The sequence below is a fragment of the Ambystoma mexicanum genome, chromosome 12 (genome assembly GCF_040938575.1).
Source record: "Ambystoma mexicanum isolate Mex_15411 chromosome 12, UKY_AmexF1_1, whole genome shotgun sequence".
Taxonomy (NCBI): Eukaryota; Metazoa; Chordata; class Amphibia; order Caudata; family Ambystomatidae; genus Ambystoma; species Ambystoma mexicanum.
This window is the reverse complement of record NC_090936.1, coordinates 344,802,934-344,830,895: the sequence shown is the minus strand read 5'-3', so window position 1 is coordinate 344,830,895 and position 27,962 is coordinate 344,802,934.

The window sequence follows — 27,962 nt, the reverse complement described above, 5'->3', positions numbered from 1 at the left end:
TAGAGGAAGGATCTCAGGTTTGGTATTAGAGGCATTGAGATATCACATATCATGCTATAGGAAGGGTCTCAGGATTGGAATGGGAAGGAGTTGGATATCACATCTCAAGCTTTAGGAAGGGTCTCAGGTTTGGTATAAGCATTGAGATAGCACATCTCATGCTATAGGAAGGGTCTCAGGATTGGAATGGGAAGGAGTTGGATATTACATCTCATGTTATAGGAAAGATCTCAGGTTTGGTATTAGAAGCATTGAGACATCACATCTCATGTTATAGGAAGGGTCTCAGGATTGGAATGGGAAGAAGTTAGATATCACATCTCATGCTATAGGAAGGGTCTCAGGTTTGGAAGGGGAAGGAGTTGGATATCCAATCTCATGTTATAGGACTGGTCTCAGGTTTGGTATTAGAAGCATTGAGATATCACATCGCATGCTGTAGGAAGGTTCTCAGGTTTGGTATTAGAAGCATTGAGACATCACATCTCATGCTATAGGAAGGGCCTCAGGATTGAAATGGGAAGGAGTTGGATATCACATCTCATGCTATAGGAAGGGTCTTAGGTTTGGAAAGGGAAGGAGTTCGATATCACATTTCATGTTAGAGGAAGGATCTCAGGTTTGGTATTAGAGGCATTGAGATATCACATATCATGCTATAGGAAGGGTCTCAGGATTGGAATGGGAAGGAGTTGGATATCACATCTCAAGCTTTAGGAAGGGTCTCAGGTTTGGTATAAGCATTGAGATAGCACATCTCATGCTATAGGAAGGGTCTCAGGATTGGAATGGGAAGGAGTTGGATATTACATCTCATGTTATAGGAAAGATCTCAGGTTTGGTATTAGAAGCATTGAGACATCACATCTCATGTTATAGGAAGGGTCTCAGGATTGGAATGGGAAGAAGTTAGATATCACATCTCATGCTATAGGAAGGGTCTCAGGTTTGGAAGGGGAAGGAGTTGGATATCCAATCTCATGTTATAGGACTGGTCTCAGGTTTGGTATTAGAAGCATTGAGATATCACATCGCATGCTGTAGGAAGGTTCTCAGGTTTGGTATTAGAAGCATTGAGACATCACATCTCATGCTATAGGAAGGGCCTCAGGATTGGAATGGGAAGGAGTTGGATATCACATCTCATGCTATAGGAAGGGTCTTAGGTTTGGTATAAGCATTGAGATATCACATCTCTGCTATTGGAAGGGTCTCAGGATTGGAATGGGAAGGAGTTGGATATCCCATCTCATGTTATAGGAAAAGGCTCAGGTTTGGTATTAGAAGCATTGAGATATCACATCTCATGCTATAGGAAGTGTCTCAGGATTGGAATGGGAAGGACTTGGGTATCACATCTCATGCTATAGGGAGGGTCTCAAGTTTGATATTAGAAGCATTGAGATATCACATCTCATGCTATAGGAAGGGTCTCAGGATTGGAATGGGAAGGAGTTGGATATCACATCTCATTCTATAGGAAGGGTCTCAGGTTTGGTATAAGCAGTGAGATATCACATCTCATGCTATAGGAAGTGTCTCAGGATTGGAATGGGAAGGAGTTGGATATCACATCTCATGTTATAGGAAGGATCTCAGGTTTGGTATAAGCATTGAGATATCACATCTCTGCTATCGGAAGGGTCTCAGGATTGGAATGGGAAGGAGTTGGATATTCCCATCTCATGTTATAGGAAGGGTCTCAGGTTTGGTATTAGAAGCATTGAGATATCCCATCTCATGATATAGGAAGGGTCCCAGGTTGGAATGGGAAGGAGTAGGATATCACATTTCATGTTATAGGAAGGGTCTCAGGATTGGAATGGGAAGGACTTGGATATCATATCTCATGCTATAAGAAGGCTATCAGGTTTGGAAGGGGAAGGAGTTGGATATCACATCTCATGCTATAGGAAGGGTCTCAGGATTGGAATGGGAAGGAGTTGGATATCATATCTCAAGCTATAGGAGCGGTCTCAGGTTTGGTATAAGCATTGTGATATCACATCTCATGCTATAGGAAGGGTCTCAGGATTGGAATGGGAAGGAGTTGGATATCACATCTCATGTTATAGGAAAGATCTCAGGTTTGGTATTAGAAGCATTGAGACATCACATCTCATGTTATAGGAAGGGTCTCAGGATTGGAATGGGAAGAAGTTGGATATCACATCTCATGCTATAGGAAGGGTCTCAGGTTTGGTATAAGCATTGAGATATCACATCTCATGCTATAGGAAGGGTCTCAGGATTGGAATGGGAAGGAGTTGTATATGACATCTCATGCCATAGGAAGGGTCTCAGGTTTGGTATAAGCATTGAGATATTACATCACATGCTATAGGAAGGGTCTCAAGTTTGATATTAGAAGCATTGAGATATCACATCTCAAGCCATAGGAAGGGTCTCAGGTTTGGTATAAGCATTGAGACATCACATCTCATGTTATAGGAAGGGTCTCAGGATTGGAATGGGAAGAAGTTGGATATCACATCTCATGCTATTGGAAGGGTCTCAGGATTGGAATGGGAAGGAGTTGGATATCCCAGCTCATGTTATAGGACGGGTCTCAGGTTTGTTATTAGAATCATTGAGATATCATATTGCATGCTATAGGAAGGGTCTCAGGATTGGAATGGGAAGGACTTGGATATCACATCTCATGCTATAGGAAGGGTCTCAGGTTTGGTATAAGCATTGAGATATCACATCTCATACTATAGGAAGGGTCTCAGGATTGGAATGGGAAGAAGTTGGATATCACATCTCATGCTATAGGAAGGGTCTCAGGTTTGGTATAAGCATTGAGACATCACATCTCATGTTATAGGAAGGGTCTCAGGATTGGAATGGGAAGAAGTTGGATATCACATCTCATGCTATTGGAAGGGTCTCAGGATTGGAATGGGAAGGAGTTGGATATCCCAGCTCATGTTATAGGACGGGTCTCAGGTTTGTTATTAGAATCATTGAGATATCATATTGCATGCTATAGGAAGGGTCTCAGGATTGGAATGGGAAGGACTTGGATATCACATCTCATGCTATAGGAAGGGTCTCAGGTTTGGTATAAGCATTGAGATATCACATCGCATGCTATAGGAAGGGTCTCAGGATTGGAATGGGAAGGATATGTATATGACATCTCATGCCATAGGAAGGGTCTCAGGTTTGGTATAAGCATTGAGATATCACATCTCTGCTTTTGGAAGGGTCTCAGGATTGGAATGGGAAGGAGTTGGATATCCCATCTCATGTTATAGGAAGAGTCTCAGGTTTGGTATTAGATTCATTGAGATATCATATTGCATGCTATAGGAAGGGTCTAAGGATTGGAATGGGAAGGACTTGGATATCACATCTCATGCTATAGGAAGGGTCTCTGGTTTGGTATAAGCATTGAGATATCACATCTCATGCTATAGGAAGGGTCTTAGGATTGGAATGGGAAGGATATGTATATGACATCTCATGCCATAGGAAGGGTCTCAGGTTTGGTATAAGCATTGAGATATCACATCTCTGCTTTTGGAAGGGTCTCAGGATTGGAATGGGAAGGAGTTGGATATCCCATCTCATGTTATAGGAAGAGTCTCAGGTTTGGTATTAGAAGCATTGAGATATCACATCTCATGCTATAGGAAGTGTCTCAGGATTGGAATGGGAAGGACTTGGATATCACATCTCATGCTATAGGGAGGGTCTCAAGTTTGATATTAGAAGCATTGAGATATCACATCTCATGCTATAGGAAGGGTCTCAGGATTGGAATGGAAGGAGTTGGATATCACATCTCATGTTATAGGAAGGATCTCAGGTTTGGTATTAAAAGCATTGAGACATCACATCTCATGCTATAGGAAGGGTCTCAGGATTGTAATAGGAAGGAGTTGGATTTCACATCTCATGCTATATGAAGGGTCTCAGGTTTGGTATAAGCATTGAGATATCGCATCTCATGCTATAGGAAGGGTCTCAGGATTGGAATGGGAAGGAGTTGGATATCACATCTCATGCTATAGGAAGGGTCTCAGGTTTGGTATAAGCAGTGAGATATCACATCTCTACTATCGGAAGGGTCTCAGGATTGGAATGGGAAGGAGTTGGATATCCCATCTCATGTTATAGGAAGAGTCTCAGGTTTGGTATTAGAAGCATTGAGATATCTCATCTCATGCTTTAGGAAGGGTCTCAGGATTGGAATGGGAAGGAGTTGGATATCACATCTCATGCTATAGGAAGGGTCTCAGGTTTGGTATAAGCAGTGAGATATCACATCTCATGCTATAGGAAGTGTCTCAGGATTGGAATGGGAAGAAGTTGGATATTACATCAAATGTTATAGGAAGGATCTCAGGTTTGGTATAAGCATTGAGATATCACATCTCTGTTATCGGAAGGGTCTCAGGATTGGAATGGGAAGGAGTTGGATATTCCCATCTCATGTTATAGGAAGGGTCTCAGGATTGGAATGGGAAGGACTTGGATATCACATCTCATGCTATAGGGAGGGTCTCAAGTTTGATATTAGAAGCATTGAGATATCACATCTCATGATATTTGAAGGGTCTCAGGATTGGAATGGGAAGGAGTTGGATATCACATCTCATGATAAAGGAAGGGTCTAAGGTTTGGAAGGGGAAGGATTTGGATATCACATCTCATGTTATAGGACGGGTCTCAGGTTTGGTTTTAGAAGCATTGAGATATCAAGTCTCATGGTATAGGAAGGGTCTCAGAATTGGAATGGGAAGGAGTTGGACATCACATCTCAAGCTATAGGAAGGGTCTCAGGATTGGAATGGGAAGGAGTTTGATATCACATCTCATGCCATAGTATGGGTCTCAGGTTTGGTAGAAGCATTGGGATATCACATCTCATGCTATCGGAAGGGTATCAGGATTGGATTTGGAAGGAGTTGGATATCACATCTCATGTTATAGGAAGGGTCTCAGGTTTGGTATAAGCATTGAGATATCACATCTCTGCTATCGGAAGTGTCTCAGGATTGGAATGGGAAGGAGTTGGATATCCCATCTCATGTTATAGGACTGGTCTCAGGTTTGTTATTAGAATCATTGAGATAACATATTGCATGCTGTAGGAAGGGTCTAAGGATTGGAATGGGAAGGACTTGGATATCACATCTCAAGCTATAGGTAGGCTCTCAGGTTTGGAAAGGGAAGGTGTTGGATATCACATTTCATGTTAGAGGAAGGATCTCAGGTTTGGTATTAGAGGCATTGAGATATCACATCTCATGCTATAGGAAGGGTCTCAGGATTGGAATGGGAAGGAGTTGGATATCACATCTCATGCTATAGGAAGGGTCTCAGGTTTGGTATAAGCATTGAGATATCACATCTCATGCTATAGGAAGGGTCTCAGGATTGGAATGGGAAGGATATGTATATGACATCTCATGCCATAGGAAGGGTCTCAGGTTTGGTATAAGCATTGAGATATCACATCTCTGCTTTTGGAAGGGTCTCAGGATTGGAATGGGAAGGAGTTGGATATCCCATCTCATGTTATAGGAAGAGTCTCAGGTTTGGTATTAGAAGCATTGCGATATCACATCTCATGCTATAGGAAGGGACTCAGGATTGGAATGGGAAGGAGTTGGATATCACATCTCATGCTATAGGAAGGGTATCAGGTTTGGTATAAGCAGTGAGATATCACATCTCATGCTATAGGAAGTGTCTCAGGATTGGAATGGGAAGGAGTTGGATATCACACCTCATGTTATAGGAAGGATCTCAGGTTTGGTATAAGCATTGAGATATCACATCTCTGCTATCGGAAGGGTCTCAGGATTGGAATGGGAAGGAGTTGGATATTCCCATCTCATTTTATAGGAAGGGTATATCAGGTCTTAGCATGAGATGTGATATCCAGCTCCTTCCATTCCAATCCTGAGACCCTTCCGATAGCATGAGATGTGATATCTCAATGCTTCTAATATCAATACTGAGACCCTCCCTATAGCATGAGATGTGATATCTAAGTCCTTCCCATTCCAATCCTGAGACCCTTCCGATAGCAGAGATGTGATATCTCAATGCTTATACCAAACCTGAGACCCTTCCTATGGCACGAGATGTGATATCCAACTCCTTCCCATTCCAATCCTGAGACCCTTCCTATAGCATGAGATGTGATATCTCAATGCTTCTACCAAAACTGAGACCGTTCCTTTAGCATGAGATGTGATATCCAACTCCTTCCCATTCCAATCCTGAGACCCTTCCTATAGCATGAGATGTGATATCTCAATGCTTCTAATACCAAACCTGAGATCCTTCCTATAACATGAGATGTGATATCCAACTCCTTCCCATTCCAATCCTGAGACCCTTCCTATAGCATGAGATGTGATATCTATATGCTTCTAATACCAAACCTGAGATCCTTCCGATAGCATGAGATGTGATATCTCAATGCTTCTAATACCAAACCTGAGACCCTCCCTTTAGCATGAGATGTGATATCCAATTCCTTCCCATTCCAATCCTGATACCCTTCTGATAGCATGAGATGTGATATCTCAATGCCTCTAATACCAAACCTGAGATCCTACCTCTAACATGAAATGTGATATCCAACTCCTTCCCTTTCCAAACCTGAGAGCGTTCCTACAGCATGAGATGTGATATCCAAGTCCTTCCCATTCCAATCCTGAGACCCTTCCTATAACATGAGATGTTATATCCAACTCCTTCCCATTCCAACCTGAGACCCTTCCTATAGCATGAGATGGGATATCCAACTCCTTCCAAATCTAATCCTGATATCCTTCCGATAGCATGAGATGTGATGTCCCAATGCTTCTACAAAACCTGAGACCCATACCATGGCATGAGATGTGATATCAAACTCCCGTCCTATATCATGAGACTTGATATCTCAATGCTTCTAATACCAAACCTGAGACCAGTCCAATAACATGAGATGTGATATCCAAATCCTTCCCCTTCCAAACCTTAGACCCTTCCTTTATCATGAGATGTGATATCCAACTCCTTCCCATTCCACTCCTGAGACCCTTCCTATAGCATGAGATGTGATATCTCAATGCTTCTAATACCAATCCTGAGACCCTTCCTATAACATGAGATGTGATATCCAAGTCCTTCCCATTCCAATCCTGAGACCCTTCCTATAGCATGAGATGTCATATCTCAATGCTTCTAATACCAAACCTGAGACCCTTCCTATAACATGAATTGTGATATCCAAGTCCTTCCCATTCCAATCTTGAGACCTTTCCAATAGCAGAGATGTGATATCTCAATGCTTATACCAAACCTGAGATCCTTCCTATGACATGAGATGTGATATCTAAATCCTTCTCATTCCAAACCTGAGACCCTTCCTACAGCATGTGATGTGATATCTCATTGCTTCTAATCTCAAAATTGAGACCCGTCCTATAACATGAGATGGGATATACAACTCCTTCCCTTTCCAAACCTGATACCCTTCCTATAGCATGAGATGTGATATCCAATTCCTTCCCATCCCAATCCTGAGACACCTCCGATAGCAGAGATGTGAAATCTCAATGCTTATACCAAACCTGAGACTCTTACTATGACATGAGATGTGATATCTAACTCCTTCCCGTTCCAAACCTGAGACCCTTCCTATAGCATGAGATGCGATATCCAACTCCTTCCCATTCCAATCCTGAGACCCTCCCTTTAGCATGAGATGTGATATCCAACTCCTTCCCATTCCAATCCTGAGACCCTTCTGATAGCATGAGATGTGATATCTCAATGCCTCTAATACCAAACCTGAGATCCTTCCGATAGCATGAGATGTGATATCTCAATGCTTCTAATACCAAACCTGAGATCCTTCCTATAACATGAGATGTGATATCCAAATCCTTCCCCTTCCATTCCTGAGACCCTCCCTTTAGCATGAGATGTGATATCCAACTCCTTCCCATTCCAATCCTGAGACCCTTCTGATAGCATGAGATGTGATATCTCAATGCCTCTAATACCAAACCTGAGATCCTACATCTAACATGAAATGTGATATCCAACTCCTTCCCTTTCCAAACGTGAGACCCTCCCTATAGAATGAGATGTGATATCCAAGTCCTTCCCATTCCAATCCTGAGACCCTTCCTATAGCATGAGATGTGATATCTCAATGCTTCTAATACCAAACCTGAGAGCCTACCTATAGCATGAGATGTGATATCCAACTCCTTCCCGTTCCAAACCTGAGACCCTTCCTATAGCATATGTGATATCCAACTCCTTCCCATTCCAAACATGAGACCCTTCCTATAGCAAGAACGTAATATCCAACTCCTACCCATTCCAATCCTGAGACCATTCCTAAAGCATGAGATGTGATATCTCAATGCTTCTAATACCAAACCTGAGATACTTCCTATGACATGAGATGTGATATCCAATTCCTTCCCATTCCAAACCTGAGATCCTTCCTACAGCATGCGATGTGATATCTCAATGCTTCTAATACCAAACCTGAGACCCGTCCTATAACATGAGATGGGATATCCAACTCCTTCCCGTTCCAAACCTGATACCCTTCCTATAGCATGAGATGTGATATCCAACTCCTTCCCATCCCAATCCTGAGACACCTCCGAGAGCAGAGATGTGATATCTCAATGCTTATACCAAACCTGAGACTCTTCCTATAACATGAGATATGATATCCAACTCCTTCCCGTTCCAAACCTGAGACCCTTCCTAAAGCATGAGATGTGATATCCAACTCCTTCTCATTCCAATCCTGAGACCCTTCTGATAGCATGAGATGTGATATCTCAATGCTTCTAATACCAAACCTGTGATCCTTCCTATAGCATGAGATGTGATATCCAACTCCTTCCAATTCCAATCCTGAGACCCTTCCTACAGCATGAGATGTGATATCTCAATGCTTCTAATACCAAACCTGAGACCCTTCCTATAACATGAGATGGGAATATCCAACTCCTTCCCATTCCAATCCTGAGACCCTTCCGATAGCAGAGATGTGATATCTCAATGCTTATACCAAACCTGAGATCCTTCCTATAACATGAGATGTGATATCCAACTCCTTCCCATTCCAATCATGAGACCCTTCCTATAGCATGAGATGTGATATCCAACTCCTTCCCATTCCAATCCTGAGACCCTTCCTATAGCATGAGATGTGATATCTCAATGCTTCTAATATCAAACTTGAGACCCTCCCTATAGCATGAGATGTGATATCCAAGTCCTTCCCATTCCAATCCTGAGACACTTCCTATAGCATGATATGTGATATCCAATGCTTCTAATACCAAACCTGAGACTCTTCCTATAACATGAGATGGGATATCCAACTCCTTCCCATTCCAATCCTGAGACCCTTCCAATAGCAGAGATGTGATATCTCAATGCTTATACGAAACCTGAGACCCTTCCTACGGCATGAGATGTCATATACAACTCCTTCCCATTCCAATCCTGAGACCCTTCCTATAGCATGATATGTGATATCTCAATGCCTCTAATACCAAACCTGAGATCCTTCCTCTAACATGAAATGTGATATCGAACTCCTTCCCTTTCCAAACCTAAGACCCTTCCTATAGCATGAGATGTGATATCCAACTCCTTCCCATTCCAATCCTGAGGCCCTTCCTATAGCATGAGATGTGATGTCTCAATGCTTCTAATACCAAACCTGAGAACCTTCCTACAGCATGCGATGTGATATCTCAATGCTTCTAATACCAAACCTGAGACCAGTCCTATAACATGAGATTGGATATCCAACTCCTTCCCCTTCCAAACCTGAGACCCTTCCTATAGCATGAGATGTGATATCTAACTTCTTCCCATTCCAATCCTGAGACCCTTCCTATAATATGAGATGTGATATCCAACTCCTTCTCATTCCAATCCTGAGACCCTTCTGATAGCATGAGATGTGATATCTCAATGCTTCTAATACCAAACCTGTGATCCTTCCTATAGCATGAGATGTGATATCCAACTCCTTCCAATTCCAATCCTGAGACCCTTCCTACAGCATGAGATGTGATATCTCAATGCTTCTAATACCAAACCTGAGACCCTTCCTATAACATGAGATGGGAATATCCAACTCCTTCCCATTCCAATCCTGAGACCCTTCCGATAGCAGAGATGTGATATCTCAATGCTTATACCAAACCTGAGATCCTTCCTATAACATGAGATGTGATATCCAACTCCTTCCCATTCCAATCATGAGACCCTTCCTATAGCATGAGATGTGATATCCAACTCCTTCCCATTCCAATCCTGAGACCCTTCCTATAGCATGAGATGTGATATCTCAATGCTTCTAATATCAAACTTGAGACCCTCCCTATAGCATGAGATGTGATATCCAAGTCCTTCCCATTCCAATCCTGAGACACTTCCTATAGCATGATATGTGATATCCAATGCTTCTAATACCAAACCTGAGACTCTTCCTATAACATGAGATGGGATATCCAACTCCTTCCCATTCCAATCCTGAGACCCTTCCAATAGCAGAGATGTGATATCTCAATGCTTATACGAAACCTGAGACCCTTCCTACGGCATGAGATGTCATATACAACTCCTTCCCATTCCAATCCTGAGACCCTTCCTATAGCATGAGATGTGATATCTCAATGCTTATACCAAACCTGAGACCCTTCCTATAGCATGAGATGTGATATCCAACTCCTTCCCATTCCAATCCTGAGACCCTTCCTATAGCATGAGATGTGATGTCTCAATGCTTCTAATACCAAACCTGAGATCCTTCCTATAACATGAGATGTGATATCCAACTCCTTCCATTCCAATCCTGAGACCCTTCCTATAGCTTGAGATGTTATATCTCAATACTTATACCAATCCTGAGACCCTTCCTATAGCATGAGATGTGATACCCAACTCCTTCCCATTCCAATCCTGAGACGCTTCCTATAGCATGAGATGTGATATCTCAATGCCTCTAATACCAAACCTAAGATCCTTCCTCTAACATGAAATGTGATATCCAACTCCTTCCCTTTCCAAATCTGAGAGCCTATCTATAGCATGAGATGTGATATCCAAGTCCTTCCCATTCCAATCCTTAGACCCTTCCTGCAGCGTGCAATATGATATCTCAATGATTCTAATAACAAACCTGAGACCCGTCCTATAACATGAGATGGGATATCCAACTCCTTCCAATTCCAATCCTGAGACCCTTCCTATAGCATGAGATGTGATATCCAACTCCTTCCCATTCCAATCCTGAGACCCTTCCTATAGCATGAGATGTGATATCTCAAGGCCTCTAATACCAAACCTGAGATCCTTCCTCTAACATGAAATGTGATATCCAACTCCTTCCCCTTCCAAACCTGAGAGCCTTCCTATAGCATGAGATATGATATCCAAGTCCTTCCCATTCCAATCCTGAGACCCTTCCTATAACATGAAATGTGATATCCAACTCCATCCCATTCCAACCTGAGACCTTTCTTATAGCATGAGATGGGATATCCAACTCCTTCCAAATCCAATACTGATACCATTCCGATAGCATGAGATGTGATATCCCAATGCTTCTACCAAATCTGAGACCCATACTATGGCATGAGATGTGATATCAAACTCCTTCCCATTCCAATCCTGAGACCCTTCCTATAGCTTGAGATGTGATATCCAACTTCTTCCGATTCCAATTCTGAGACCCTTCCTATACCATGAGACTTGATATCTCAATGCTTCTAATACCAAACCTGAGACCCGTCCTATAACATGAGATGTGATATCCAAATCCTTCCCCTTCCAAACCTTAGACCCTTCCTTTATCATGAGATGTGATATCCAACTCCTTCCCATTCCAATCCTGAGACCCTTCCGATATCATGACATTTGTTATCTCAATGCTTCTAATATCAAACTTGAGACCCTCCCTATAGCATGAGATGTGACATCCAAGTCCTCCCCATTACAATCCTGAGACCCTTCCTATAGCATGAGATGTGATATCTCAATGCTTCTAATACCAAACCTGAGACCCTTCCTATAACATGAGATGGGATATCCAACTCAGATGGGATATCCAACTCCTTCCCATTCCAATCCTGAGACCCTTCCGATAGCAGAGATGTGATATCTCAATGCTTATATCAAACCTGAGACCCTTCCTATGGCCTGAGATGTCATATACAACTCCTTCCCATTCCAATCCTGAGACCCTTCCTATAGCATGAGATGTGATATCTCAATGCTTATACCAAATCTGAGACCCTTCCTATAGCATGAGATGTGATATCCAACTCCTTCCCATTCCAATTCTGAGACCCTTCCTATAGCATGAGATGTGATGTCTCAATGCTTCCAATACCAAACCTGAGATCCTTCCTATAACATGAGATGTGATATCCAACTCCTTCCCATTCCAATCCTGAGACCCTTATGATAGCATGAGATGTGATATCTCAATGCCTCTTATAACAAACCTGAGATCCTTCCGATAGCATGAGATGTGATATCTCAATGCTTCTAATACCAAACCTGAGATCCTTCCTATAATATGAGATGTGATTTCCAAATCCTTCCCCTTCCAAACCTTAGACCCTCCCTTTAGCATGAGATGTGATATCCAACTCCTTCCCATTCCAATCCTGAGACCCTTCTGATAGCATGAGATGTGATATCTCAATGCCTCTAATACCAAACCTGAGATCCTACCTCTAACATGAAATGTGATATCCATCTCCTTCCCTTTCCAAACCTGAGACCCTGCCTAAAGCATGATATGTGATATCCAAGTCCTTCCCATTCCAATCCTGAGACCCTTCCTATAGCATGTGATGTGATATCTCAATGCTTATACCAAACCTGAGACCCTTCCTATGGCATGAGATGGCATATACAACTCCTTCCCATTCCAATCCTGAGACCCTTCCTATAGCATGAGATGTGATATCCAACTTCTTCCCATTCCAATCCTGAGACCCTTCCTATAGCATGAGATGTGATATCTCAATGCGTATACTGTTAGGAAAGATTTCGTTATTGTAGGGAACTTTCCTTCCATGTGGCAACCCCTAAACTTTTTGCTATTGTTTTCAACCTGTTTTCTTGACTTTGCCAGAGAAGTGCAGCCTTCTGCTGTACTCCTCTGGGCTTTCGCTCCTTTCTTACGGGGAAACTGACATGCCCTTAAGACAGTCAGTACCGGGGAACGCTGTTTCCCGTAGTTTCTTTTATCGTGTCGCCATTTTAGTGCAACACGACACAAGAGGGCACTGTAAGCTAAGTTACAGCTCTCTTGGGTCTCTAGCCTTCTACAGACCCTAGACACTCTTATAGGATGGTTTTTGGATCGGTGCAAGTCATTCAGGGACTGGGCTGGTGGCAGCGATCATTTGGTTTATTTTGAGCTCCTTTTGCCGTTCTGAGCACGTTTTTGCCGCGAACACAAAAGGGTGGCCCGGCTACACAAAATGGCCGGACCACGAGGCTCCTTTGTCTAGTCCACTGTCCGTCTTGCTCCCTTTACCTTCCCCCGGGTCAGGCGACCCGGGGCCTTCCTTATTTGGGCATGTAGTTTCCCGCGAAACACGGTTGCGTTCGCGGGCTTCTACATGTCGTTTGAGTGCCCCCAGGATGTGGGATGGGCTGTCTGGTCCCAATACACATCCTGGGTGCCAGAGAGTCTAGGGTGGTGTGAATGCCTGGGACCACTGTGGTCCGTGATTGGTCCACGTATGGTATGTGTGTTGATGAGCGGATCTCCCATTGGCTCCCCTCCGTTTTGGCGCGAAGGGAACCGTGGATAAGAGGGAGCTGGAAACACCACTGCCATGTCGATCTCCTGAGTTCTTACGAACCCAGGGATACAGGAGCCAAGTATCCTGCGAACACGAGGCTGGACCGAGGAATCACTGGTGACCCCCTGAAGAACTTCTGCTCCTCATTGCTGTCGTCCGGTGAAGCCCTTTCCACCTAAGATCGAACAAGAAGGCCTGTACTGGCGCTTCGACCTATTGGAATAGCAGGACCAGCTATTCCCGGCACCTTCATCAACTCCTGCTGTAAGCCTTCGGAAGTGTCTCTGGGCCATCCAGTTGACTGACCAGCTTACTAAGGAGGCCTGCTCTGTAATCGCCGACAGGTTGGGTGGTATTCTGAGTCCGGGGCATGCTCACACGCTTCGTTTGCTTAGCAGTCCTAAGCTAGAGGTGAGCGGTGCTCGTTTGGCTTGAATACACCCGGCCGTTCCGTTGCCCTGCGGTGGCGACAAAACTGTGCTTGTTTCTTCGATCGGGACGTCTTTTTACTCTGCACGACGACGAGACGTTCCCTGCTCTTCAGAACCTGCCAGAAGCTGCATCTATCGAGGAGAAGCTCGGGCCTGCTTGCTTCGGGGACCGGTGAGTAGATTAGCTAGGATCTGGTCGCCCTCCTGCAGTGCCCTTTGCTTTTCCCCGCTGTGAATACAGCACCCCTTGTCCGTACTCGCGCCCTGCTTCTGCCTCACAGTGGAGGCTGCGCTAGAGTCGCGGACCGTGTTCTCCTTCATTAGAGCTCCCTACAGAGCTGTTCAACGTCCTCCGAAGAGCTTCACCTTCTGCCCATTGGCACCGGCGTGTGCAGGTACTTTTGAGCGCTAGGCTCCACTCTTCGTAGGGATTGGACTACCATCCAGTTAGGGGCCTCAGAAGGCGGACATATCACTCGCATTGGTTCGCACTGCCTGTTTTCCTTCCCCTGCAGGTGTATAACATATTTCGTGCTGCTAATGCTGTGAAACTGTGTATTCTGTATATATATTGGGTGGATAGTGTATGTGTTGGTTTAATATCGTTGTATATTGCTGCTTTTACTGTGGTTATTAGTTTCAAGGCCTTATAATAAATGTGTATCTATTTTTGATATAAACAACTGTTTGGAGTAGTTTGTAAGCGCTCTTGCTTTGTGTGCTCATTGCGGGCTTTCAGTCACCCTCACCCCTCTTGAGACCTAGTCTTGACCGCCGCGATCGCTACCTTGATTGGTCTGGCTTGTCCAGAGGTTACCCTGTTCCAAGTAATTAGGTTGGCCTTCTGAACCTCTGCGCCACCAGGACAGAGTTCAGAAATCCGTCTTAACAAATTGGTGTACAGCGGTGGGATACGACTGAAGGTATCCAGTGTTGCGCACGAGCTAAGGCGTTTTCAGGTTATTCCAACCAGGACACGCAGTAAAGTATTGAATATAACGTTAAAAAGGCCATAGTCCTATCGACAGTATGGAAACGAATACTTTATTAACCTTAAATGCTTCGAAATCTGAAACATTGAAGAAGATGTGTGCGGAGAGAGGGGTTTCCTCTCAAGGCACTAAATTGGAAATGATCCAGAGAATCGTGGCGTGGCAAGAAGCGCAGCTTGACGCTATAACTTCCGAGGACAGTGCAGAAGGTGGTGGGGCTGCTCTCACTGGCAGAACCGACGGTTCTGCCGCTGCACTGATCCATCACGACCACGAGGACAGGGAGGATGTAATGTCTAACGTTTCCTCTGCCAGTGTTGATGGGGAGGCTATGCTTGAATTCAAGAAGCAAGAGCTGCGGTTTAGGCAGCAGGAGCTTGAATTCAGCATAGCCAAACTGAAAATCGACCAGGCAGAAAAACAAAAAGACAGGGATCACCAGTTGGAACTGGCCAAGCTTCAGTTCGCAAATGGGTCCAAGGGTCCTGGACATGGTTCTGGGGCTTCCTCTCATCCACGGTTTCCAAAAGATCTGCTCAGTGTGTATGAGGAACGAAATGACATTATGGACTGGTTAAATGCGTTTGAGTATGCATGCGAGGTTCAAGAGGTTGGTAATGCGGATAAGATTGCATGGTTACTCAGCAGACTGCCCCATTCTGGTTGCAGTGCCATTATGGAAATGTCGAAGGCTGAGCGCGCTGATTTTGCAATGTTGAAGCAGACTCTCATTTTAAAGTTTGGGAAGACTCCGACCCAATATTTGAAAAGGTTTAGAGAGTATAAGAAAAAGGAAGGTGGTACTTGGGTGTCGTATGTAGCTGAGTCCCTGAAAAACTTGACTGGCTGGGTTGAAGGTTATAAGGTTTCTACCTTCGAAGGCATGATCAATCTGGTCATGCTGGAACACATTTTTGCTTCTTCTTCCCCGGAGCTTAAGCAGCATTTGGCCGATTCGAAGGAGATAGATCCTAAGAAGCTGGCCATTGCAGCAGACTTATGGGTGTCACATCGAGTGTCCCATAAGGACAAAACTCATCCTGGTAAGCAGGAGGAAGGGAAAAAGTCCAAAGATATGGAGGGTGGGGAATCTGCTAAATCTTCTTCCCATAAGGGCCACAAAAAGAAAAATAAGGGTAAGCCATCCGAGAACTCACAGGGTAGTGGAGGTTCGCCTCCGAAACAGAACTCTGGTTATAATAAGCCTCCCTACGTAAACAGACCCAATGGGGCTTGTTTTTCTTGTGGAGCAACTGACCATGTGAAGGGGGATCCCCGTTGTAAGGTTAGACCTTTGGGGGTCCACTCCGCTAATCTGGCCTTCTCCTCCTACGAGGAAGAAGAGATTACAGGAGCATCCTTCTCCTCAGACTCATTTCCCAGCGGAATAGAGGCTGAGGTAGTTTTAGTGTCCCTGGGTTCCTGGGAGCCTAAAGTCGCAGAGGCGTATGCTAGGATTCCGGATAATACCAAGCACTACTTTAAAGACAGTGTGCTGATCAATGGAGTGGATACTCCAGCTCTTAGGGATAGTGGGTGCAGTCGAACTGTAGTGGATTCTACCTTGGTAGACTCAGAGGAAGTTGCCAGAGCTACTCTGATGCCCACTAAGTTGGCTGACGGCCCCCTCCGTATGTTTCCCGTGATCCCTGTTAATCTAACTTTAAATGGTACAGCAGTTAGGATTCCAGTGAGCATTCAGAGAAACGTCCCGGGAAAGGTCTTGTTGGGCAATGATCTCAGAGCTCTAGGGCTCGTAGGAGACACTGCCGAAAGACCCTACACACGGTCTCAAGCACGGGCAGCATTGGCCAAGTCCAATACGCCGCCCCAGCCGAAGGGGAAACCCAAGGCGAAAGGAGTCAACAAGTCCCGACGGGGGAAAGAGAATATTCCCCCGAGCTCGCCTACCACTGCGGTGGAGGGAGTTGGTCAATCGCCCGAGCCTGACGAGGAGGTGGCGATGCCTGAAGTGTTCGACCCCAACGACCATCCTGAACTAAAAGACTTGTTAGTTGAAGGAGGTCCTGATAGGGACGACTTCAGTAAGGGCCAACGTGAGTGCCCATCTCTGGAAGGCCTAAGGAGACAGGCCTGCTCCCAGCTTGAGGGTGAACCTCCTGGGAAGCATCGGATTTATTGGGAAGGTGGACTCCTGTACAGTGAGCCCACAGAGTCTACAGAAGGAGACCATAGGAGGTTGGTGGTTTCCCTTGCTGTTAGGCCCTTCCTCCTGCAGTTGGCGCATGTCGTTCACCTTGCTGGTCACCTTGGTATGAGGAGGACCAAGCAAAGGTTATCCATGCACTTCTACTGGCCCAAGATGGGGGTGCAAGTAGAAAGTCACTGCAGGAGTTGTGCCTCCTGCCAGTTGTCTGGTAAGGTTGGCGCGACAATCCAAGCTCCGTTGGTACCGCTCCCAGTTGTGGGGGTACCATTTGAAAGGGTAGGGATCGACATGGTTGGTCCCCTTGACCCGCAAACATCCTCAGGCAATAGGTTTATCCTGGTGCTGGTCGACCATGCAACCAGGTATCCTGAGGCCGTCCCATTTACAACTGTAACTGCCAAGCCAGTTGCAGAAGCTTTACTCGGCATGTTTACTAGGGTTGGCTTCCCTAAAGAAGTTGTGTCGGATCATGGCAGCAACTTTATGTCGAAGTATAGGCAGGCTATGTGGAAAGAATGTGGGGTCACCTACAGGTTCTCTTCTGCATACCGCCCCCAGACCGATGGTCTGGGGGGGCGTCTTAACAGGACGTTAAAAAGCATGATTGGGGCTCTGGAGGAGCCTCAGAGAAGAAAATGGGATCTTCTTGTTTCATGCTTACCGTTTGCCTACCGAGAGGTACCACAGGAGGGTGTTGGCTTCAGCCCCTTCGAACTTCTGTTCGGTCATCCCGTACGGGGACCCTTAGCCATTGTCAAGGAGGGATGGGAGATGCCCACTCCCCCTGTTACTACCAATGTAGTTGATTATGTGCTAGGGCTCAGAAAACGGATGGTACTTCTGATGGGCTTGGCCAGTGATAAATTGAAGGCAGGGCAAGCGCTGGTGAAACATTGGTACGACCAGAAAGCTTCCCTCATCAACTTTACACTTGGTCAGCAAGTCCTGATCATGAATCTCATAAGGCCTCGAGCTTTACAGGACAAATGGTCAGGCCCTTGCCCAGTGGTGGAGCCCCTGGGTGAGGTTAGCTATTCAGTGGACCTTGGAAGGCCTGGACAGGCTCTAAAAGTGTTTCACGTGAATAGGCTGAAGGCTTTCGGCCCAAGCGTCGAAATCGCAGCACTGCTACTGGCTTCAGACGTTGTGGGAGAGGAGTCTGAACCTCTCCCCGACCTGTTCCCAAGCAGTCCTTCAGTTAGCTCTTCGGAGGGTGTCCGAGTGGCCCCTCACCAAAATGGACAAGGCTCAGTGGTTTGCCTTGGACATGAAGTAGGTGGAGGGAGGAGACAGCCTCTATCCAGTAAGGTACCAGCGGTACAAGACTGGCCTACCCCCACTACGCAAACCCAAGTGAGAGCCTTCTTAGGACTCACGGGTTATTACCGCAATTTTATGGCAGACTATGGCACCATAGCTGCTCCTCTGACTGCCCTCACAACTCCGAAGAAACCCAAGAAGGTAACTTGGACTGACGAGTGTGAGAAGGCCTTCAATGGCTTGAAAGACTCCTTGTGCCAGGCCCCTGTGCTCAGGGCCCCTGATTATCAAAGACCTTTTATCGTGCAGACGGATGCCTCTGACACTGGGATAGGAGCTGTACTATCACAAGTAGATGAGAAGGGTAAGGAACACCCTATCGGTTTTATTAGTCGCCAGCTTAAGGACAGAGAGCTCAGATGGTCCACGGTAGAGAAAGAATGTTTCTCTGTTGTGTGGGCCCTAAGGAAGCTGCGGCCCTACCCCTATGGGACCCACTTCACTGTGCAGACTGACCATAAGCCGTTAAAGTGGCTAATGAACATGAAGGGGGAGAATCCAAAGTTGCTTAGGTGGTCCATAAGTCTACAAGGCTTCGACTTCACTATTGAGCATAGGCCAGGTGTCCAACATAGCAATGCTGATGGGTTGTCCAGAATGTTTTACCGACCTGAACAAGAGACTCATCCAGGGGTGGATTAGTTCCCCCTGTCCATAGTCTGGGAGGGGCGAGTGTTAGGAAAGATTTCGTTATTGTAGGGAACTTTCCTTCCATGTGGCAACCCCTAAACTTTTTGCTATTGTTTTCAACCTGTTTTCTTGACTTTGCCAGAGAAGTGCAGCCTTCTGCTGTACTCCTCTGGGCTTTCGCTCCTTTCTTACGGGGAAACTGACATGCCCTTAAGACAGTCAGTACCGGGGAACGCTGTTTCCCGTAGTTTCTTTTATCGTGTCGCCATTTTAGTGCAACACGACACAAGAGGGCACTGTAAGCTAAGTTACAGCTCTCTTGGGTCTCTAGCCTTCTACAGACCCTAGACACTCTTATAGGATGGTTTTTGGATCGGTGCAAGTCATTCAGGGACTGGGCTGGTGGCAGCGATCATTTGGTTTATTTTGAGCTCCTTTTGCCGTTCTGAGCACGTTTTTGCCGCGAACACAAAAGGGTGGCCCGGCTACACAAAATGGCCGGACCACGAGGCTCCTTTGTCTAGTCCACTGTCCGTCTTGCTCCCTTTACCTTCCCCCGGGTCAGGCGACCCGGGGCCTTCCTTATTTGGGCATGTAGTTTCCCGCGAAACACGGTTGCGTTCGCGGGCTTCTACATGTCGTTTGAGTGCCCCCAGGATGTGGGATGGGCTGTCTGGTCCCAATACACATCCTGGGTGCCAGAGAGTCTAGGGTGGTGTGAATGCCTGGGACCACTGTGGTCCGTGATTGGTCCACGTATGGTATGTGTGTTGATGAGCGGATCTCCCATTGGCTCCCCTCCGTTTTGGCGCGAAGGGAACCGTGGATAAGAGGGAGCTGGAAACACCACTGCCATGTCGATCTCCTGAGTTCTTACGAACCCAGGGATACAGGAGCCAAGTATCCTGCGAACACGAGGCTGGACCGAGGAATCACTGGTGACCCCCTGAAGAACTTCTGCTCCTCATTGCTGTCGTCCGGTGAAGCCCTTTCCACCTAAGATCGAACAAGAAGGCCTGTACTGGCGCTTCGACCTATTGGAATAGCAGGACCAGCTATTCCCGGCACCTTCATCAACTCCTGCTGTAAGCCTTCGGAAGTGTCTCTGGGCCATCCAGTTGACTGACCAGCTTACTAAGGAGGCCTGCTCTGTAATCGCCGACAGGTTGGGTGGTATTCTGAGTCCGGGGCATGCTCACACGCTTCGTTTGCTTAGCAGTCCTAAGCTAGAGGTGAGCGGTGCTCGTTTGGCTTGAATACACCCGGCCGTTCCGTTGCCCTGCGGTGGCGACAAAACTGTGCTTGTTTCTTCGATCGGGACGTCTTTTTACTCTGCACGACGACGAGACGTTCCCTGCTCTTCAGAACCTGCCAGAAGCTGCATCTATCGAGGAGAAGCTCGGGCCTGCTTGCTTCGGGGACCGGTGAGTAGATTAGCTAGGATCTGGTCGCCCTCCTGCAGTGCCCTTTGCTTTTCCCCGCTGTGAATACAGCACCCCTTGTCCGTACTCGCGCCCTGCTTCTGCCTCACAGTGGAGGCTGCGCTAGAGTCGCGGACCGTGTTCTCCTTCATTAGAGCTCCCTACAGAGCTGTTCAACGTCCTCCGAAGAGCTTCACCTTCTGCCCATTGGCACCGGCGTGTGCAGGTACTTTTGAGCGCTAGGCTCCACTCTTCGTAGGGATTGGACTACCATCCAGTTAGGGGCCTCAGAAGGCGGACATATCACTCGCATTGGTTCGCACTGCCTGTTTTCCTTCCCCTGCAGGTGTATAACATATTTCGTGCTGCTAATGCTGTGAAACTGTGTATTCTGTATATATATTGGGTGGATAGTGTATGTGTTGGTTTAATATCGTTGTATATTGCTGCTTTTACTGTGGTTATTAGTTTCAAGGCCTTATAATAAATGTGTATCTATTTTTGATATAAACAACTGTTTGGAGTAGTTTGTAAGCGCTCTTGCTTTGTGTGCTCATTGCGGGCTTTCAGTCACCCTCACCCCTCTTGAGACCTAGTCTTGACCGCCGCGATCGCTACCTTGATTGGTCTGGCTTGTCCAGAGGTTACCCTGTTCCAAGTAATTAGGTTGGCCTTCTGAACCTCTGCGCCACCAGGACAGAGTTCAGAAATCCGTCTTAACATATACCAAACCTGAGACCCTTCCTATAGCTTGAGATGTGATATCCAACTCCTTCCCATTCCAATCCTGAGACCCTTCCTATAGCATGAGATGTGATATCTCAAGGCCTCTAATACCAAACCTGAGATCCTTCCTCTAACATGAAATGTGATATCCAACTCCTTCCCCTTCCAAACCTGAGAGCCTTCCTATAGCATAAGATATGATATCCAAGTCCTTCCCATTCCAATCCTGAGACCCTTCCTATAACATGAAATGTGATATCCAACTCCTTCCCATTCCAACCTGAGACCTTTCCTATAGCATGAGATGGGATATCCAACTCCTTCCAAATCCAATACTGATACCCTTCCGATAGCATGAGATGTGATATCCCAATGCTTCTACCAAACCTGAGACCCATACTATGGCATGAGATGTGATATCCAACTCCTTCCCATTCCAATCCTGAGACCCTTCCGATATCATGAGATGTGATATCTCAATGCTTATACCAAATCTGAGACCCTTCCTATGGCCTGAGATGTCATATACAACTCCTTCCCATTCCAATCCTGAGACCCTTCCTATAGCATGAGATGTGATATCTCAATGCTTATACCAAATCTGAGACCCTTCCTATAGCATGAGATGTGATATCCAACTCCTTCCCATTCCAATCCTGAGACCCTTCCTATAGCATGAGAAGTGATATCTCCATGCTTATACCAAACCTGAGACCCTTCCTATAGCATAAGATGTGATATCCAAATCCTTCCCATTCCAATCCTGAGACCCTTCCTATAGCATGAGATGTGATATCTCAATGCTTATACCAAACCTGAGACCCTTCCTATAGCATGAGATGTGATATCCAACTCCTTCCCATTCCAATCCTGAGACCCTTCCTATAGCATGAGATGTGATGTCTCAATGCTTCTAATACCAAACCTGAGATCCTTCCTATAACATGAGATGTGATATCCAACTCCTTCCCATTCCAATCCTGAGACCCTTATGATAGCATGAGATGTGATATCTCAATGCCTCTTATACCAAACCTGAGATCCTTCCGATAGCATGAGATGTGATATCTCAATGCTTCTAATACCAAACCTGAGATCCTTCCTATAATATGAGATGTGATTTCCAAATCCTTCCCCTTCCAAACCTGAGACCCTCCCTTTAGCATGAAATGTGATATCCAACTCCTTCCCATTCCAATCCTGAGACCCTTCTGATAGCATGAGATGTGATATCTCAATGCCTCTAATACCAAACCTGAGATCCTACCTCTAACATGAAATGTGATATCCACCTCCTTCCCTTTCCAAACCTGAGACCCTGCCTATAGCATGAGATGTGATATCCAAGTCCTTCCCATTCCAATCCTGAGACCCTTCCTATAGCATGTGATGTGATATCTCAATGCTTATACCAAACCTGAGACCCTTCCTATGGCATGAGATGTCATATGCAAATCCTTCCCATTCCAACCCTGAGACCCTTCCTATAGCATGAGATGTGATACCTCAATGCTTATACCAAACCTGAGACCCTTCCTATAGCATGAGATGTGATATTGATATCCAACTTCTTCCCATTCCAATCCTGAGACCCTTCCTACAGCATGAGATGTGATATCTCAATGCTTATACCAAACCTGAGACCCTTCCTATAGCATAAGATGTGATATCCAAATCCTTCCCATTCCAATCCTGAGACCCTTCCTATAGCATGAGATGTGATATCTCAATGCTTATACCAAACCTGAGACCCTCCCTTTAGCATGAAATGTGATATCCAACTCCTTCCCATTCCAATCCTGAGACCCTTCTGATAGCATGAGATGTGGTATCTCAATGCCTCTAATACCAAACCTGAGATCCCACCTCTAACATGAAATGTGATATCCATCTCCTTCCCTTTCCAAACCTGAGACCCTGCCTATAGCATGAGATATGATATCCAAGTCCTTCCCATTCCAATCCTGAGACCCTTCCTATAGCATGTGATGTGATATCTCAATGCTTATACCAAACCTGAGACCCTTCCTATGGCATGAGATGTCATATACAACTCCTTCCCATTCCAACCCTGAGACCCTTCCTATAGCATGAGATGTGATATCTCAATGCTTATACCAAACCTGAGACCCTTCCTATAGCATGAGATGTGATATCCAACTTCTTCCCATTCAAATCCTGAGACCCTTCCTATAGCATGAGATGTGATATCTCAATGCTTATACCAAACCTGAGACCCTTCCTATAGCTTGAGATGTGATATCCAACTCCTTCCCATTCCAATCCTGAGACCCTTCCTATAGCATGAGATGTGATATCTCAAGGCCTCTAATACCAAACCTGAGATCCTTCCTCTAACATGAAATGTGATATCCAACTCCTTCCCCTTCCAAACCTTAGACCCTTCCTTTATCATGAGATGTGATATCCAAGTCCTTCCCATTCCATTCCTGAGACCCTTCCTATAGCATGAGATGTGATATCTCAATGCTTCTAATACCAAACCTGAGACCCTTCCTATAACATGAATTGTGATATCCAAATCCTTCCCATTCCAATCCTGAGACCCTTCCGATAGCAGAGATGTGATATCTCAATGCTTATACCAAATCTAAGACCCTTCCGATAGCATGAGATGTGATATCTCAATGCTTCTAATACCAAACCTGAGATCCTTCCAATAACATGAGATATGATGTCCAAATCCCTCCCCTTCCAAACCTTAGACCATCCCTTTAGCATGAGATTTGATATCCAACTCCTTCCCATTCCAATCCTGAGACCCTTCCTATAGCATGCGATGTGATATCTCAATGCCTCTAAAACCAAACCTGAGATCCTACCTCTAACATGAAATGTGATATCCAACTCCTTCCCCTTCCAACCTTGAGAGCCTTCCTATAGAATGAGATGTGATATCCAAGTCCTTCCCATTCCAATCCTGAGACCCTTCCTATAACATGAGATGTGATATCCAACTCCTTCCCATTCCAATCATGAGACCCTTCCTATAGCTTGAGATGTGATATCCAACTCCTTCTCATTCCAATTCTGAGACCCGTCCTATACCATGAGACTTGATATCTCAATGCTTCAAATACCAAACCTGAGACCGGTCCTATAACATGAGATGTGATACCCAAATCCGTCCCCTTCCAAACCTTAGACCCTTCCTATAGCATGAGATGTGATATCTCATTGCTTCTAATACCAAACCTGAGACCCTTCCTATAACGAGATGGGATATCCAACTCCTTCCCATTCCAATCCTGAGACCCTTCCGATAGCAGAGATGTGATATTTCAATGCTTATACCAAACCTGAGACCCTTCCCATAGCATGAGATGTGATATCCAACTCCTTCCCATTCCAATCCTGAGACCCTTCCTATAGCATGAGATGTGATATCTCAATGCTTCTAATACCAAACCTGAGATCCTTCCTATAACATGTGATATCCAACTCCTTCCCATTCCAATCCCGAGACCCTTCCTATAGCATGAGATGTGATATCTCAATGCTTCTAATACCAAACCTAAGGTCCTTCCTATAACATGAGATGTGATATCCAAATCCTTCCCATTCCAAACCTGAGACCCTCCCTTTAGCATGAGATGTGATATCCAACTCCTTCCCATTCCAATCCTGATACCCTTCTGATAGCATGAGATGTGATATCTCAATGCCTCTAATACCAAACCTGAGATCCTACCTCTAACATGGAATGTGATATCCAACTCCTTCCTTTTCCAAACCTGAGACCCTTCCTATAACATGAGACGTGATATCCAACTCCTTCCCATTCCAATCCTGAGACTCCTCCTATAGCATGAGATGTGATATCTCAATGCTTCTAATACCAGACCTGGGACCGGTCCTATAACATGAGATATGATATCCAAATCCTTCCCCTTCCAAACCTGAGACCCTTCCTACAGCATGAGATGTGATATCCAAGTCCTTCCCATTCCAATCCTGAGACCCTTCCTATAACATGAGATGTGATATCCAACTCCTTCTATTCCAACCTGAGACCCTTCCTATAGCATGAGATGGGATATCCAACTCCTTCCAAATCCAATCCTGATAAACTTCCGATAGCATGAGATGTGATATCCCAATGCTTCTACAACACCTGACACCCATACCATGGCATGAGATGTGATATCAAACTCCCGTCCTATACCATGAGACTTGATATCTCAATGCTTCTAATACCAAACCTGAGACCGGTCCAATAACATGAGATGTGATATCCAAATCCTTCCCCTTCCAAACCTTAGACCCTTCCTTTATCATGAGATGTGATATCCAAGTCCTTCCCATTCCATTCCTGAGACCCTTCCTATAGCATGAGATGTGATATCTCAATGCTTCTAATACCAAACCTGAGACCCTTCCTATAACATGAATTGTGATATCCAAATCCTTCCCATTCCAATCCTGAGACCCTTCCGATAGCAGAGATGTGATATCTCAATGCTTATACCAAACCTAAGACCCTTCCGATAGCATGAGATGTGATATCTCAATGCTTCTAATACCAAACCTGAGATCCTTCCAATAACATGAGATATGATGTCCAAATCCCTCCCCTTCCAAACCTTAGACCATCCCTTTAGCATGAGATTTGATATCCAACTCCTTCCCATTCCAATCCTGAGACCCTTCCTATAGCATGAGATGTGATATCTCAATGCTTCTAATACCAAACCTGAGACCCTTCCTATAACATGAATTGTGATATCCAAATCCTTCCCATTCCAATCCTGAGACCCTTCCGATAGCAGAGATGTGATATCTCAATGCTTATACCAAACCTAAGACCCTTCCGATAGCATGAGATGTGATATCTCAATGCTTCTAATACCAAACCTGAGATCCTTCCAATAACATGAGATATGATGTCCAAATCCCTCCCCTTCCAAACCTTAGACCATCCCTTTAGCATGAAATGTGATATCCAACTCCTTCCCCTTCCAACCTTGAGAGCCTTCCTATAGAATGAGATGTGATATCCAAGTCCTTCCCATTCCAATCCTGAGACCCTTCCTATAACATGAGATGTGATATCCAACTCCTTCCCATTCCAATCATGAGACCCTTCCTATAGCTTGAGATGTGATATCCAACTCCTTCTCATTCCAATTCTGAGACCCGTCCTATACCATGAGACTTGATATCTCAATGCTTCAAATACCAAACCTGAGACCGGTCCTATAACATGAGATGTGATACCCAAATCCGTCCCCTTCCAAACCTTAGACCCTTCCTATAGCATGAGATGTGATATCTCATTGCTTCTAATACCAAACCTGAGACCCTTCCTATAACGAGATGGGATATCCAACTCCTTCCCATTCCAATCCTGAGACCCTTCAGATAGCAGAGATGTGATATCCAACTCCTTCCCATTCCAAACCTGAGACCCTTCCGATAGCATGAGATGTGATATCTCAATGCTTCAAAAACCAAACATGAGAACCATCCTATAACATGAGATGTGAAATCCAAATCCTTCCCTTCCCAAACCTGAGACTCTTCCTATAGCATGAGATGTGATATCTCAATGCTTCTACCAAACCTGAAACCCTTCCTATAGCATGAGATGTGATATCCAACTCCTTCCCATTCCAATCCTGAGACACATCCTATAGCATGAGATGTGATATCACAATGCTTCTAATACCAAACCTGAGACCCGTCCTATAACATGAGATGTGATATCCAGCTCCTCCCATTCCAATCCTGAGACCCTTCCGATAGCAGAGATGTGATATTTCAATGCTTATACCAAAACTGAGACCCTTCCCATAGCATGAGATGTGATATCCAACTCCTTCCCATTCCAATCCTGAGACCCTTCCTATAGCATGAGATGTGATATCTCAATGCTTCTAATACCAAACCTGAGATCCTTCCTATAACATGTGATATCCAACTCCTTCCCATTCCAATCCCGAGACCCTTCCTATAGCATGAGATGTGATATCTCAATGCTTCTAATACTAAACCTGATACCCTTCCGATAGCATGAGATGTGATATCCCAATGCTTCTACAAAACCTGACACCCATACCATGGCATGAGATGTGATATCAAACTCCTTCCCATTCCAATCCTGATACCCTTTGATAGCATGAGATGTGATATCTCAATGCCTCTAATACCAAACCTGAGATCCTACCTCTAACATGAAATGTGATATCCAACTCCTTCCTTTTCCAAACCTGAGACCCTTCCTATAACATGAGACGTGATATCCAACTCCTTCCCATTCCAATCCTGAGACTCCTCCTATAGCATGAGATGTGATATCTCAATGCTTCTAATACCAGACCTGGGACCGGTCCTATAACATGAGATATGATATCCAAATCCTTCCCCTTCCAAACCTGAGACCCTTCCTACAGCATGAGATGTGATATCCAAGTCCTTCCCATTCC